The sequence below is a fragment of the Adiantum capillus-veneris genome, chromosome 28, assembly GCF_014529385.1.
Source record: "Adiantum capillus-veneris isolate H3 chromosome 28, ASM1452938v2, whole genome shotgun sequence".
NCBI classification, from domain to species: domain Eukaryota; kingdom Viridiplantae; phylum Streptophyta; class Polypodiopsida; order Polypodiales; family Pteridaceae; genus Adiantum; species Adiantum capillus-veneris.
This window is the reverse complement of record NC_140958.1, coordinates 63,359,063-63,376,510: the sequence shown is the minus strand read 5'-3', so window position 1 is coordinate 63,376,510 and position 17,448 is coordinate 63,359,063.

Here is a 17,448-nt window from a genome sequence, read left to right as displayed (position 1 = left end):
TGGCCTAGAGAAGTGAAAAAGGTACATGGATTGCAATTCATGCTTGGTAGCCTTTGAGGTAAAACTTGGTATACATCTTCCTATAGCCTATCTTGATACATTGGTGAACTCTTTTCAGATTTGGACAAGTTTTTCTCAAGTTTGCCTAATTTCCCAGTTTATGAACCAATTTGGTTCAATTTTTCCATATTTGGTTTTGCTCCCATCTTTAATCTTTGCTTGGGATTGATTTGTTTGAGATTTTGCAGATGTGATGGTTGAGAGTTGAAGTACAATCCCAATCCTATCTGTCTGTCTAGTTTCACAATTGTTGGGGTTTGTTTGGACCTCCCAAGCCTGTTGGCAAGATTGGCCCATTTTGCAAGCACTTTGGCATTATTTTTGATATTTTGAGCTCACCACTTCTTCAATACCATAACTTTACTAAAGTCACAAACTTTTGCATTTGCACTCTAAAATTGCTGAACTTTGACATATGACCCATTTTATGCTTCAAACACTAGAATTCTGAAATACACTCCCACAATTGGCTTGTACCACCAACTTTCACTAAAATTTTGTCAGACATTGTCTTTTTTAGTCTCAGTCACCATGTCTTCTGCCATCTTCTTTGTTGGTTTGTGTCATGATCAATGACTTTGCTTGTTGCCCCCACTTTTCTCTGCATGTTTCCAATTGCAGTGAGATCCATAAGACTAGGTCTGTCTTTTTGCTTGCTCTGCATGTCGCTCCATGAGTATTGATAGTGCTAAATGACTATATTGCAAACATCCAATCACGATGACCCTCTAACATTGGCGCCATTGTTGGGGATAGTGATCCTTAGGTGGCGAGTGACCTAGTCGTATTCATAGTCTTCTTGTTTTTAGATTTTGATATCCATTCCATTTACACCTTAGCAATCAAGCAGCTAGACACAGAGTTTAGTGCTTGGTAGAGGCTAGAGGTTGAGGACTTGCTAAATCTACTCTTGATAGGCATAAAGAGTTGTTGTGAGTGAGATATGAAAAACATTTCATTCTCATTTTTCTAGATGTTTGAAAGTACTATTCCATCATCCATTCCACTCTCAATTTTGCATTATTTGTTTGTTTTTGTTCCTAGATTCATTTAAATACTTAGGAGTAGGTTAAGTAACACCCATTACCATCAAATTGGGCTGAAAATTTCAAGGCAAAAAATGCACAAAACCATATTTTGGTGAGACCATAGCTCTAAAAATTTGGAAATTTGATTGTTAGAGCTTGAAAGTTGATCAAAACCCAAAAATTTGTGCAAAAAGGAGATAACCAAACCCATAAGAAGGATTTTGGAAAGTTTCATCCTGTTTGGTGGAGGAACATGGATCGCAATCCATGTATCTATGTGAGAGTTTGAGCAGAGGCTGATACCATTGGGTCAAGGGTGGTTCCTAGCAATTGAATACTTGATTTTGGAGTGAAATTGACACTGAAAACACCTGAAAATAAAAAAATTGGACAAAACATGCAACAACTTTGAAATCTGAAAATCTGACCAAAATTTAAGGTTTTCCAACTTTTAGAAATCCAAATTCAAAAAGGGGGTAAGAATTGATCTAGACATGGCATAAACATTATGATGACCAAGTTTCATTCCAAAATGCGATCAAACATGGATCACAATCCATGTATCTTTTGATCATATGAGGCTAAGATTTGAGCAATAGATAGTTGACATCATTTCAACAACTCTCCCAAAGGCACCATAGCAAAAAGTGCAACAAAGTTGGTTAAATCATCAAAAGACTAGTACATAGTCAAAATCGCAGGGCTGACACAAAAGTTTGCTTTTGATTGAAAGAAAGTTTTTCAAACTCAAAAAAAAGTGGCGAAATAGACTATTGACACTGCAAGTAATCAACATGTCAAATTGGGGGTCCAAATCTGATGGAACACAGATTGTAATCCATGTTCCTTTTATGAGTTTTTGGACTGTGGAAATCAAGAGCCAATTGGGAGCAAAAGTTACATTCAGCTCTATGGGCGTATAGGGTAGTATACAAAACAAACCTGGGAACAAAACCTTTCAAATTGGTGTACAAGATCAATGCCATATTGCCCTTAGAATTCTTGGCAGAGTTCCTCAACTCACCATATTAGGTGAATTGTGACAATTAAACCCAAGTTTGCTAAAGATTGGTGCCAAAAAGCCCTTGTTGGGGAGGATCCAAATCTGATGGTCCACACCAAAGGACTCAACTTCAATTTGTCTAAGTGGTAAAAAAAGGAAAAAATTTAGATACTTTGGGCACCATTTCTAAAAGTTTAGAGTTGTTAAGGGAGTAGAGGTTATTTTGAAATTATTTGATGGCTTCTAGAGCAACACTTTCTCCGCAAAAGGTGCCCCCCATTTGAGGGATAGTAGGAGTACTAGGGGCATCGATAAAAGTTGGTTTAAGACCACATAGGTTTTTGACAAAGTTAGATAATTCCTCTCCAGATGAAGAGAACTGAGCTAGCTCTTGTTGGTATTGTAACAAAAGTATGGGTAGTTGGGTAATGTATTGGGAAATCATAGCAATCCCATCTTTGGTGTCTTTGTCTAGAGTAGCCAAGACTTTGACCCAATCGTTAAAACAAAGCATGTGCAAGATAGAAGACTTTTTATCTGTAGCTAAGGCCGATTCATAAATAAGTTGAGAAGCATCCAAGCTGCTTATACATCTGAGTACAAGGGAGGTTGCTACATAGAAAGGTTCAGAAGCTAATTCCAGGCCTTGTGAGAGAGCAAGGGTGTGCAACAGACAAAATGCTCAATTAGCGAGAGATTACTTAGGGTACGAGGTTACAATGCTCTCTAGCAAGAAAAGGTCTAGTTCTAGTAGCCAAGTCCTTTATAGGAGGATGGTCCTTTAAGTAAAATCTAATTTGTTCTAAAATTATTGCATGCTTCTTTGGGTTGTGGATTATCCTTATGCGAGTAGTCAATTTATATTGTGTGTGAACCTGAAAGTTTATACAAAGTATAGGTTAGTATTGTAGGATGGTCCTGCAACCCTTAAATTGGCAAAATCAAAACGACTAAGATAGTCGTGAGCAAGTATCCAAAATTCTAGTCTACGAAGGACCACCTAACACCAACCAACCTAGAAAAGAATTATAGACAGTGGGTCCAACATAGCACCATAATTCGATCACAACCCTAAAGCCAACATCCTGGCTTCTCAGAGAATTGGGAAAGCCTTATTTATACGATGTGTGTGTAGTTGTTTTACTTAAATAATACAACATAAATGAACATTTCAATTTAAAGTACAAATGGCTTTACACAAGTGACTATGATTAGTACAAAAATAATTGAGTCTTAGAACTATTTTTGTACATTGCTATAAGAATGACGTCTCATCCTAGTGTAGAAGTACAGTGTATGTTTCATGAAATGACAAGAGCTTAGTATGTCAAGGGCAGACGTTTTCTTTAACCCAAAAAATTTCCAAGAAAGGATAAAGTCTTCACTTGCATCCATCCAAACAAGCATGTTAGCCTTGAATGCTTTTTACATGTGTCAACATACTATATTAGTTGTTATCCATGTCCAACTTACAACTTTTTTAACTTAAAACAAATGTTCAAAGTGTATATGTAATCTAGTTTTGTAAAGTACAAGGAGTGTGTTTTTTTAAGTTAGTTTCAATATTTGTAAAAAAGTCATTATCCTTTTGAATTATGGCAGTAGTTACATGTAAGGTTTTTATAAGGCCATTAGACCTTAAATAGATATTAATATACATATCATTCTAATGGAAAGGCCACCATCCCTTTCGATCCAACTGTCCTAATACCATTTAAAATCCCAAAGATATTTTGTACTTATGTCTTAGCCATATAACACCATAAAATTTTTGCAAGGTTGTCCTGCTCTTTCTTGATGTAGCAATTTAAAACCACTTCTAGCTCAACCAAGTGTACATGGTTTCTAAAGGCCATCAGATAGACCATAGTAGCCTATACTTCATCATTAGATACAACTCTAAGACAAACCATACATGTCTTTTGTTTTGGTTCAGGTATCAAGATCAGCTAAGCCTATCAAATTAACATAAATTCCTAGATTGAATAAAAAACAAAGATTGCATCAACAAGCGTATACCCGCCAGCCTAATTTTTAAAAAAAACATAAGCACATGTATTATGATCAAAACCCTAGTGATAAGTACAATATTCTAAAGGCGGCAACACCATTACATTAGCAGTGCATCTTGGTATTAGATTCAACAACAACCACCCATAGCAAGAAATGACACATATAGTGCACCAATTTCCTACATCCAAAAATCTACAGTACATGTGACTCGCGCCTTTTGAGCCGGGAGTATCCAAAGATACCTATACAATAGTTTAAGCTTGCAAAAAATAAGGGTATAACCACCCACTCTTCCCTTACCAACTTAGGCAACATGTTTTTTAGCCCAAGCCAAATTATATGGTGTCAATATCTATCAAAAAATCAACTTATTTAAGGAGTAAAAAGATGGTAATTTTTGCAAGAGCCTTGAAAGTCAACCATAGGTTTTTTTAACAATCTAAATATTCAAGCCCATTATCTGGCGTACAAAGCAGAACAACAAAGTCGTCTAATACATTAAAAAGCCAGAGAGAACACAAATAACGTAATTTGAATAGGTTGGTCTGCTGTTCGTAGCCAATAAAACCCCAAGCCAAACAATCCCAACCATAATTGCATAGGTAAAAAAATTTCTTGCAAACTAAGGTATACCATAGAAAACCAGACAGTGAAACGGAAAAAAATAGAGCTCATCTTAATCACGTCACCACCCAAGTGAGAGTAGGTCCAATGTTTGATAAAAATGAGAAGTTTCTGGTAAGCTACCGACCTAACCAGTACCCCCAAGTTACACCAACTCCATAGCTATACAACACTCAGTCGAGTAGAGGAAGCCCTAAAAAAACTCCCTTTCACATACACACACAATATGCAAAGGACAAGGCTAAGTGAGGGGTATAGAGCCTCCTTCACCTTGTTTAAATAGTGGAGACCATGAGCTACGAAGATTTATTGGTATGTGTGCATACTATAGATGCTTCATAGCAAAATTCTCTCAAATGGTGAGATCGTTACATGACTTAACAAAGAAGAACATTAAGTACTCATGGACTGCTAAAGAGAAAAACGCTTTTGACAAGCTCAAAGAGAATCTTATCTCTCAATTAGTGCTTATGCTTCCGGATCTCTCAAAGCCATTTGAGGTCCAATGTGATGCTTGTGGTGATTGCCTTGGAGCAGTCTTTCTTCAACGGCATATGAGAGCCAAAGGCTCAATACCAATGAACCGGTTTTGGGCATAAATGAAAAAGATCTTTTACTTGTTCTATATGCCCTAGAGACATGGAAGCACTATCTATTGGGGACACCATTTATTTTGCAAACGGACCACCAAAGTCTCAAGTACTTCATGACAAAAACGAAGCTTTCGAACAAGAAAATGAGGTGGGCAAACTTTCTTTCGCAATTTTAATTTTTATATTGCTCACATTGCTGGTAAACATAATCAAGTGGCCAATGTACTATCACGATGATCGAGGGTTAATGTGGTGTCTATAGCAACTCACAATGATCTATCTTCCATGATAGATGAGTATGCTACCGACCCTGATTTTAAAGACATAATGTCATCCCTTGCCTTACGGAAAAAAGAGGAACCATTCACCTTTTAGGATGGTTATCTTCTCCAATGGCAACAGGATATGTGTTACTCACTCCCTTCGTGAGAAAGTCATGTATGAATCCCATGCTCCTCCCTATGCAGGGCATCGAGGGATTCAACCTACTCTTTGAGGAGTAGAAACATACTTCTATTTTCCTACCATAAAAGTGGACATACAAGAGTATGTATCCAAATGTGTGATATGCCAAAAGACAAAGTATGATAGAGGGAAACAACCTAGATTACTCCAACCATTGCCAATCCCTAATTCGCCATGGGAGAGTATATCCATGGACTTTATCTTTTGTTTACCCAAGTCTATCCATGGGAATACGGGAATATGGACAAGAGTCGACAGGTTTAGCAAGCAAGCACACTTTATTCCTATCAAAAAGACTATTAAGGCACACTAAATGGAAACCCTCTTCATATCCTAGATTTTCAAATACCATGGATTGCCAACATCCATCGTGTCAGATAGAGATCCTAGAATGACCAGTAATTCCTAAAAAGGTCTCTTTGAAAATCTAGGTACAAGATTGATTTCTCTTCGGCCTATCACCCACAAATGGATGGTCAAAGTGAGATAGACAATCTTACAATTCTTGATCTACTAAAGACTTATATTATAGAAGTAGATCAACGCTCACAATGGGAGAAGTACTTACCCCTTGTAGAGTATGCGTACAATAATATTGTTCATACTACTACGGGAAAGGTAGCTTTTGAGATCATAGAGGGAAGACATTAAAGACCTTTGCTACTTAAAGTACATGGGAAGATCTTCGTTGCCAATGAGTATAGCCATGACCTACAAGAATATTTCCAAAAGATCAAGGAGGCTATATCCATCTCTCAACAAAGGCAAAAAGTTGTTGCTGATAAGCACAAAAGGGCCTTAATTTTCAAATAAAATGATTGGGTCTTACTCACGTTTCCCAAGGCTCAATTGAGGCAAATGACGAGCAAAAATCCTACGGGCCACCAAAAGTATTATGCTAAACTAGCAAAAAGATACTATGGTCATTTTCAAATCTTGAAGCCAATCAATGACATGTCTTATCAACTCAAGTTTCCCAACCATTGGCTCATACAAAAGGCTTTTCATGTGAGCCTACTCAAGCCTTACACAGGAGAGCCACCTACAAACCCAATTATTGAAAACATATGCATTAGACACTCTTTTTTGCTTCCACCTATGCACCTTGAGTGGACTACAACAGGCAAACCAATGTTCCATCATGCTACCCTCTCATATTTTTCTTCCTTTTTAATTTATCAGCAAATAATCCGTTCAATACTTTATTAATATTTTCCATGCTACTCAGTACTTCATAATGCGCTTATCCCAAAGGCACTTTTTCTCCACTGGGTTTTTTCCTTTTGGTGAACCAGGTATTAGACCCTAATTTAGATCATCATCATTCTACTTCTCTTGTACATACTCATAATAAATAAACAACAGCCTCGCCATTATGCTGCTACAATGGACAAATGCAACATCATCTCTCACATCAGATATATTTGGACCAATCAAGATGTTGCAGCAAATTGAACCTCATCAACAAATTCCACAACAAATGAAGACAATCAGCCCATCAACAACCAATCAAAAACCTTCCACAACCTCCATGGACACTTTTCATGAGTGCTCGAGGACGGTTGTGATAGTTAAAGTGCAATTGTGTTAGCAAAGAACCCCGTATTTTACTCCAAGTCAAAACACATAGAGGTCAAGTATCATGTGGTATGGGATGTTTTTGCTAGCAAACACATTGAGTTAGTCACAGTTCACACAGATGAAAACCCAGCGGATGCTCTAACGAAGAGCTTAGCCTCCCATCTTTACTCTATTCTTTGGTTATACTAACAATAAGGAGATAGAGAAAATTACTCTCTACACCTCCACCCATACACTGTGTATTTCTCTCATCTCCTTCCCCTTCTCTCCTTCCCTCTCTTACACCCATACGACGATTCTATCAATCATGTGTGCTACTTATGTACTTAATAGGTGTCCTACAAAAGCTTTGCAGTCTAGAATCCTTATGAAGCATGACATGATAAGATGCCATCTATTGATCACATGCACATTTTTGGTTGGTTATCTTATGCTTTGGTGCAACACTAAAATTTGGATGATATGGTTGTTAAATGCATATTTTTTTATTACACTACTAAATGCAAATGTTATAGCAGGCACTAAAATCAAAAGGGGGGAATGTTAACTAAGGACGTCAGTTAACAGGAGTTGCAAAAGATCCAAGCCTTATGAATGTACATCAAACATGAATATGAAGAAGCAGTGAAGATTGGAGTTACACACTTTTCACATTTTTCCAAAAATGCCATGTATTGTAATTTCCTGATTTATTTAGCCATTGTGATAATTGTAGCATTGTCAAGAGTTTTTTGGAGCAAGAGATTGCGCATATGTACATATACATGCATGGTGCATCAAATAAAGAATTGCCCATTTTTCAGAGCCAGGTGGTTACGTGGGGCCCACATGTGTACAGGTAGGACAGGGTGTACATAGTGCATCGATTTTCACTATTACCAGTACCACTGTGTTTTTTCTACAATAAGGAGGAGTTGGTAGCGCGTAAAACTTCTCGAGGAAGCTATCCGCGGGCCGATGACATGAGGTAAGCAGGTGCGTCAGATGGCATTGAGTGGCGTCAGGAGGTCGAACGGGGTCAATACTTGCACGCGGAGAAGTATGGACACGACGTGGGTGTTTTCTTGTGATACTTATGCAGATAGGTCATCATGAGGACCACTTTTTGGGGCCACTTCACGTGGTTGCGGGATGCATTATTTGGAAAAACTGAGTCCGGGTGTGCGGATGATGCAAAAAGGTGACAACTATGCACTGCGAGGTCAGTTTTTGGCCTGTTCGGGGTCCGTTTGAGGTCATCTAAAAGGCCACTGGTGCCCAACTAATAAAGCTAATTGTGGGAACTGAAAAAACAGAGAGAAGACCAGAAAAAATGTGGAGAAGAGAGGAGGAACAGCCGCAAGAGTGTTTTTGCTGTTTTTGGAGCATTTTTTGGCCCTAAATTGCTCATCCGAGGTCGGATTTGAGCACTGTGACATTGTAGGGTGGGGTTTTTGGGCGTTCCGGACACAATGGCGCTATCCATTTTGCCAAATTCTCACAGATTTTCTACTGTGTTTTTGTGTAATCTTCTCCGGTGAGTGAAGCCTCTGCTTAACTTTGTGGTTGTATCTGGTGTATTTCCTCAATACTGTGTAAACTATTTGCCCCATTGGTGTTGGGCTGAGCTTCATTGAGTTTAAATAACAGCAATTTTCTTCCTTTGAGCTGAATTGAGAGCGTATTTGTGAGTGTGTATGTGTGAGTGTTGAGTGGGCAAGTGGGAAATCTCTCTCTTCTCACTCCGTCTGTGTGTTTCCTGTCTCGGCCAGGCTGGTTGTGTAAGCCGAGTGGTGCCCCATAATGTGTGTGTGTGTGTCATCCCAAGAGTGTGTGTCGGGTCATTATAGAGGCATTGTGTGTATTTCCATCCCGCTCACATTCTTTTGGTGCCCCCACGGAGGATCTTCTTCAAGTACCTTCTGCTTCGAGCTTCAAGCTTCAAGCTTCGAGATTCGGGGCTACAGGTTACAGGTTACAGGTTACAGGTTACAGGTTACAAGGATAGGTACAGGTACAGGTGATTCACACAGGTACAGGTAGCTGGAGTACAGTGATATACTAGCAGTGATGTCACTTGCAGTTGTTGTGGGTATGCATCACTTGGCGCCTATTTGAGCGCATTGTCTGCTGGATTGTACGTTACTTGTGGAAACTGCCATTGTACACATTTGTGGAGCCATACGTGGTTGTATTTGGCAATCCCAACCATTTCTGAGACTTGGTCTGGAAGATAGTCATTTCTGAGACTTGACTATACGCGATTTGCATTAGCCTTCGTGTGAGGGTCGATAGCGTGAGGTTTTTATTGAGCTGGGGGATTCTCAAATGTGGAGATCCTTTTGGTGATACAGGTAGCTGGAGCACCCTTTTTGTGACCTCGCCATAGGCTATGTACTAGTGAGTCCTATTTGATGCTCGGGTTCTATTGTTGACAGTTTATGCATATATATACAGTCTATATTTTGGGTTCCTACTGCTCTACTTCTGGGGAAACTCTGTCAAAATTTTTCCAAGTTATGATGACTGGTTTCTTGGTTTTTTGAGCCATTTATGCTGTTATGCTGCTGAAATTTTGGCAAAATCAGAGGTTAAGTCAGGTGTGCCTTCTTGGGAGCTTCATGGTTGGCTTTAATGGAGGATCAAAATGGCCCTCAATTCACTCCTTTTCATTTAACTCAAAGAATCCAGATAAATGTTCATGTGTCCAGGAAGATCTTTTTCCAGCAGCGCATAGTCTTTATGTTCGGGCCAAGAAGATTGAGAGAGATCCTGGAATGTCCTTTGCCTGTTGTAATTCCAATGATTAACTATGAAAACTCATTTGATGTGCATGTGTTTGTCCTTATCTAAAGTTGAGCTCCATTGAAGTTTCTGGGGATTGCGTAGTGAGACGTTTTGGGTTCTTGCACGTGTGTTCGAAGGGGTTCTCAAAGCATTATAACTTGGGTAGCCATGGCTTTCTCTTATCCGGAGTTTCATGGAAGAAGTGATGAAGATGTGGAAGAATTTTTGGAAAAGATGGAGGTTGCCTGCATTAGCAACCAGATTCATGACCCTGCGCAGATGTTACGCCTTCTTCAAATTTGTTTGAAGAGTGATGCACGAGTTTGGTCTAAAGCATTTGAGGAGGAGTTGTGTGTGGCTGATCCACCTGTAAGGTTGAGTTGGGACAATCTACGACATGGGTTGGAAGTGGAGTTTGTGAAGATAGAAGATCCTGACAAAGTGTGGCAAGAAGTACAGGCTTTGGTGCAAAAGGAAGGTGAGCCAGTAGATGCGTACATACGTAAGTTTTCATTGGCATGGGAGCGAATGTGCAAGGCCTTAGCACCACAGGTACCCCCGCCTGACATGATGAAGAAGGATAGGTTCTTGGCTAGTCTTTGGGAGAATATACGTTGGAGAGTGGAGCTAAATAAGCCTAGGACATATGAAGATGCACTAGAGGTAGCAAGGAACAAAGAGTGGAAGCTGAGGAAAATGAGCCAGTTAGGGGTGGTGTCTTTGCCCATGAGGTCTGAATTTCAGCCTATGGACTCTTTACAAGGTCGCATGCCAGGGGTTCATCATGAACCAGTGGTTCCTGTTACTACTCAGGTTATGTCAGCAGTGGTCACTACAGCAGTGCAAGATGATGGGCTAAGGCAAGACATGAGGCAAATGGTATATTTAATGAAGAATCTCAGCCTAAACATGCTAGGTCAAGTGGGAAATAATCGAGGTCGAGGGAGGTTTGCAAATCAGCCAGGAGGTGAAGAAAGGCCTAGGAATGGTGTTGGACAAAGCAATGGTAGGTTTTGGAGGCAGACGCCCACATGTTATAATTGTGGAGAGTTGGGTCACATCAGCCCGCAATGTGATAAGCCACCAAGGATGGGGGGAGACATGTATCCATTGCCAAGACAGGTGCTAACTAGGTCAAATGATTATGGCATCGAAATTAAGGGAGACGAAGGAACCAGTGGACTGACCCAGGAGGAAAAGGGAAGGACAAAAGTGCTAAGTGTAGTCACCTTGGAGAAGGCATCAAAGCTAGAGGATACATTAGTGATGCCTATTGGGAAGAGGACCACAGAGGATAAGGAAGGAAGAAGTGCCCCAGGTCCTAGTAAGAAGAAAGGAAAGAGCCATGAAGGCGAGGATGTCAAGGCCAAGAGGAAAAGGAGAGCTCATCGAAAGTTTCATGTTTCAGATTTTCCACTAGGGGATGGGCAATTAAGCTATGACTTGAAGGAGGATCTGACGAGCAGGAAGGCAGATGTTACTTTTGGGCAGCTTATAGAGATGGTTTCTAAGCTAAAGCGACAGTGGAAGAGGATGGTTAACCCAATGGAGAAAGAGCCAAAGAGAGGTTCAGTAAAGGTGTTGGCAATGGATGAGCTACCAGATATTTGTCCAATAGTAGATGTGTGGCATAAAAGCAAAAATTTGGGACAAGGTTATGTGGATGGCGGAGCCCAAATATGCGTCATAACACACTCATGCGTTGAGAAGATGGGTCTCACAGTGGCTGGGGTGTCAGGTTTCCGGATTAGATTGGAAAACCATCAAAAAGTAAAATGCTTGGGTGTTGTAAAGATCTTAGAAGTGGAGGCATATGATGCAAAGGCAGTGGTTGATTTTCATGTGATGCCAGCAGGGTTGGGAGCATATCCTATTATACTGGACAGACCATGGTTACGTGCAGTAGGAGCTGTTCAAGATTGGCGACATGGTACGATTAGCCTCTATGGAAAGACAGGTACCAAGAAGCTTTATAATATGGACACAAGGAAATGATTAGAGGAGCTTTATGAAGATGAGGATGAGTCTAGTGATGAAGACTCTTCCACGGTGACAGATGAGGACAGTGATAGCACTACCAGCAGTGATGAGGATGTTGATGTTGCATTTCTTTTGATGGACAAAGAAATCCAGGAGTTTGGTTTAGTTGCATTTGCGAATGAGGTTGAAGATGAAAGTGAAGGGCCTTATGAAGTGATTGAAGGGCTAATGCAAACCAAGGTTGAGTTGTCAAAGAAGCAGGAATTGATGACACAAATGATCAGTGGAGACCTCTCAGCTATGGAGAGGGATATATATTTGCACATGCTGGCTAGTTTTCCTGATTTGTTCATTACTTCATATGAAGAGATCAGAGGGTTCAAGGGCGAAGAGATGCATATAGAGCTGAAAGAAGGTGCTAAGCCAGTGCGGCAAAGGCTAAGAAGGATGGGTCAAGAGCAAATGGAAGCCTTGCGAGAAGAGGTGGACAAGTTATTGAAGGCAGGGTTCATAGTCCCTGTGGAGACCACAGAATGGGTGAGTCCAGTTGTAGTCAGTCCAAAGAAGGATGGGAAGTGGAGAATTTGTGTAGATTTTAAACCCTTAAACGTAGCCACTAAGAAGAACTCATATCCTCTTCCATTCATCGATCAGATCTTGGATTCAGTGGCAGGTTATGAGAGGTACAGTGTGTGTGATGGTTTTTCACGCTATTTTCAATTGAAAATTGCTCTTAAAGACCGCACAAAGACCACTTTTATTATGCCATGGGGCTGCTATTGCTACACAGTATTGCCATTTGGGTTGTCAAATGGACCTTCCTTCTATCAAGAGAGAGCAAATTGGGTGTTGGAACCATTCATTGGTAGTTGTGTTAAAGCTTTTATGGATGACTTCTGTGTTTATATCAGTAGGGCTGAACACCATGAGAAGTTGCAGATGGTATTGGCTCGATATGATGAATGTGGAGGACAACTAAATCCAAAGAAATGTCATCTAGCATAGCCAAGGGTGAAGTTATTGGGCCATATGGTGTCAGAAAATGGCATTGAGGCTGATCCAGATAAGGTTAAGTCTGTTATTCTTCTTCCATCACCTACGAGTACGAAGCAATTGGCAACTTTTATACACAAAGTGAAGTACATGGCACGGTTTATTCCATTGTCTTTGCAGCTTCTTTATCCATTACAACAAGTGTCAAAGCATGATCCATTGCAATGGGATGACAAGTGTGAAGAAGTGTTTCAAGAGGTGAAAGAGGTGTTAGGGGGGTTGTCAGCCATGCAAGCTCCTGATTGGGAGAAAGTGTTTTATGTAAATCCATCAGTAGGGGATGATGCCATTGGAGCCATGCTATTGCAAAAGGGTAAGGGTAGCCATTATATGAGGCCAGTGTATTGTGCAAGCCGAGTGAAGTTGGTAGCGGAGAGAAAGTTCTCGGAAGTAGAGCTAGTGATGGCCAGTGTAATATTTTCTTGTCGACGATTTTGTCATTACTTGCTACCACGGCCTTTTGTTTTCTTGATGAGTTATGCCTTTTTGCCACAATTAATTAATGGTACTAACATGTCAAATGTGGTGAAGAAATGGGTAATTGAGCTGCAAGAGTTTGAGTTCTCTTTTCTAGTGGAAGATAGTACAAGGGCTACCCTACTGATTTGTTGACCTACAAGGAGAATCCCTTTATTGTTTAGGAAGAGGTGGTGAGAAAGGTAGTTGAAGAAGTGCCACGGATCAGCAATGCACATGTGTTGTTCTTTGATGGTGCATACAGAAAGAGCCACTATGCAGCTTCAGGGGGTATAGCACTTTATGATCCAGAGGGGAAGCTAGTATACAAGAGAGGGTTCAAATTGGATGCTCATAGTAACAATGAGGCTGAATATGCTACTCTGGAAGCCGGATTACACATTTTTTTGAAGCATAGGGTTCGAAGGTTGAGCATAAAAGGTGATGCCTTGTTAGTGGTGAAGCAAGTGCTGGGTGTGTGGAAGAGCAAGAACAGCTCATTGAAGGAAATGTGCTTCAAAATTAAAGGCCTGTTAAAAAAGTTCGAAGCATGGATCATCAGACACATTGAACGTGCTCTAAATGGAGAGGCACATGAAGCATCTCAAGGCATGATTGGGGAGCTATTTGTGTTGAGGACCACTTTACCTCTTTATCATGGCCGGGAAAGTTTGGCTCAAGAAGAGGAGTTTTTGCTAACAGGAATCATTCCAAAGGAGATTCAGAAGTCTAAGAAGTATGGCTTAGTGCGTAGAGCATACAAGTACAAATTGATTGGTGATGTCTTATACATGAAAGGGGTTGATCTCGTGTTGAGACGTGTACCTTGGCGGGAGGAGCTTTATAGAGTGTTGGAAGAGAATCATGAAGGCGCATGTGGTGGCCATTTTGCTCTAAAGATCACCTTGCATAAGATTTTGCAAGAGGGGTATGTATGGCCTAGTTTGCACAAGGATGCTCACCATTGGTGTAGGTCTTGCAATAGGTGTCAAGCATTTGGGAAGAGAGTGTTGAAGCCAGAGCTACGAAAAACCATTATGGCGTTTGATGTGTTTGAAAAGTGGGGGATTGATGCAATAGGCCCGTTACCTATCACAAGCAGGGGCAAAAGCTATATTTTGACGGCAGTGGACTATCGCTCTAGATGGGCAGAGGCTATAGCAGTAAAACAGATCACTGCAAAGGATGTGGCAAAATTTGTGTATGATGAAATATGTTGCAAGTTTGGGGTGCCATTGGAGCTACTTTCAGATAAGGGGCCTGGCTTTAGAGCTAAACTGCTAGATTTTTTATGTGCAAAGATGAAGATTAGGCATCAGCATACCACTCCTTATTACCCGCAGTGTAATGGCTTAAATGAAAGATTCAATGGTGAGTTGGTACAAATTCTTTCTAAAGTGACAGAGCACCAAGGAAAGAATTGGGATTTGGAATTTCCTAGTGCATTATGGGCTTAACGTACTTCGGTGAAGACAGGTACAGGGTTTACTCCATTTCATTTGGTGTATGGAAAGGAAGCACTATTGCCTGTGGAGGTAGAGTTGCCTGCGGTCAAGATGTTAGAGAAGTTGCTTGGGCCGCCTAGTGATGCATTCGAAGAGAGGCTCTTACAGCTACAAGAGGTTCAGCTGGATAGGATGAGTACATTGGAACATTATGGGCAGATGCAAGATAGGGCTTTGGCAAAGATAAATGAAAAGGTCAAAAGTAAGGGTATCAAGAAGCATGACTTGGTTTTGCGCTACAACAGTAAGCTGGAAAACACCTTCCAAAAGAAGTTTCAAATTAAGTGGAAAGGCCCTTTCAAGGTAGTGGAGTGTTTCCCGAATGGTACATATCAGTTGGCTAACCTGGATGGGATTCTACATAAGTCAAGGGTAAATGGATTGCGTCTTAAATTATATCATGCCAGGTTAATGATGGTGGAGCAAGATGAGCTGTCTGTGGAGCAAGAAATGTTGGTGAAGGATGAGGAGACCTGTGAGTGGCGAGTCTCATATCTCTCTTTGCTGCTGCTGATCATGAATGATCTAGCAGGCTAGGGGATGGGCAAATTATGTCAGGAGTTTTTTGGAGCAAGGGATTGCACATATGTACATATACATGCATGGTGCATCAAATAAAGAATTGCCCATTTTTCAGAGCCAGGTGGTTACGTGGGGCCCACATGTGTACAGGTAGGACAGGGTGTACATAGTGCATCGATTTTCACTATTACCAGTACCACTGTGTTTTTTTTACAATAAGGAGGAGTTGGTAGCGCGTAAAACTTCTCGAGGAAGCTATCTACGGGCCGATGACATGAGGTAAGCAGGTGCGTCAGATGGCATTGAGTGGCGTCAGGAGGTCGAACGGGGTCAATACTTGCATGCAGAGAAGTATGGACACGACGTGGGTGTTTTCTTGTGATACTTATGCAGATAGGTCATCATGAGGACCACTTTTTGGGGCCACTTCACGTGGTTGCGGGATGCATTATTTGGAAAAACTGAGTGCCAGGTGTGCGGATGATGCAAAAAGGTGACAACTATGCACTGCGAGGTCAGTTTTTGGCCTGTTCGGGGTCCGTTTGAGATCATCTAAAAGGCCACGGGTGCCCAACTAATAAAGCTAAGTGTGGGAACTGAAAAAACACAGAGAAGACCAGAAAAAACGTGGAGAAGAGAGGAGGAACAGCCGCAAGTGTGTTTTTGCTGTTTTTGGAGCATTTTTTGGCCCTAAATTGCTCATCCGAGGTCGGATTTGAGCACTGTGACATTGTAGGGTGGGGTTTTTGGGCGTTCCGGACACAATGGCACTGTCCATTTTGCCAAATTCTCACAGATTTTCTGCTGTTTTTTTGTGTAATCTTCTCCGGTGAGTGAAGCCTCTGCTTAACTTTGTGGTTGTATCTGGTGTATTTCCTCAATACTGTGTAAACTATTTGCCCCATTGGTGTTGGGTTGAGCTTCATTGAGTCTAAACAACAGCAATTTGCCTCCTTTGAGCTGAATTGAGAGCGTATGTGTGAGTGTGTATGTGTGAGTGTTGAGTGGGCAAGTGGGAAATCTCTCTCTTCTCACTCCGTCTGTGTGTTTCCTGTCTCGGCCAGGCTGGTTGTGTAAGCCGAGTGGTGCCCCATAATGTGTGTGTGTGTCATCCCAAGAGTGTGTGTCGGGTCATTATAGAGGCGTTGTGTGTGTTTCCATCCCGCTCACAACGTGTTACGGGCTCAATAAGAGTTTTAAGATGTAAAGAATAGGTCAATTAATGTACCCAGGTTGCAGACACAGTAAGTTGTGGAGCCTCAAAGGTCTTGGGCACCAGGACATTACACATTTTAAACCTTGTCTAAGGTATAAAAGCCAAGTTTATAAAGTTTTGATTAAGTTTTTGGATAAGTAATACACATCGTGAGCTAACGGCGCTCACTTCTCTCCTTCTCATGCTTCCTACTCCCTTGTTGGTTGTCACATTGTAGTGCCATCTATTGCGTTGCAACCGCAGGTAAGAGCTCTACGGATTGACGTAAACATATCATGGTAAACCGTAGCTTTTGCCATCGCCAACCCGCGGCCTAATTTCATCATAAGTAGGAATTTAAGTTAGAAAATCACAAAGTAAGCATAGGTGGGGTATTGGAACATCATTGCTAAGCATTTAAATGCATTCAGAGTCAAAAACGACTAGGTCAAAATCTCACTGTTGTTGTCAATAATCGTGATTTTTTACCTTCATCAAAAGTGAGGTTTGAGACCATAAGCATGCGTGCTTAGGTCTTATATACTTGTCCTAGAATTTTTGTAACATTCAGATGTCGTTTGATCTGTAACGGTCATGTTTTGTT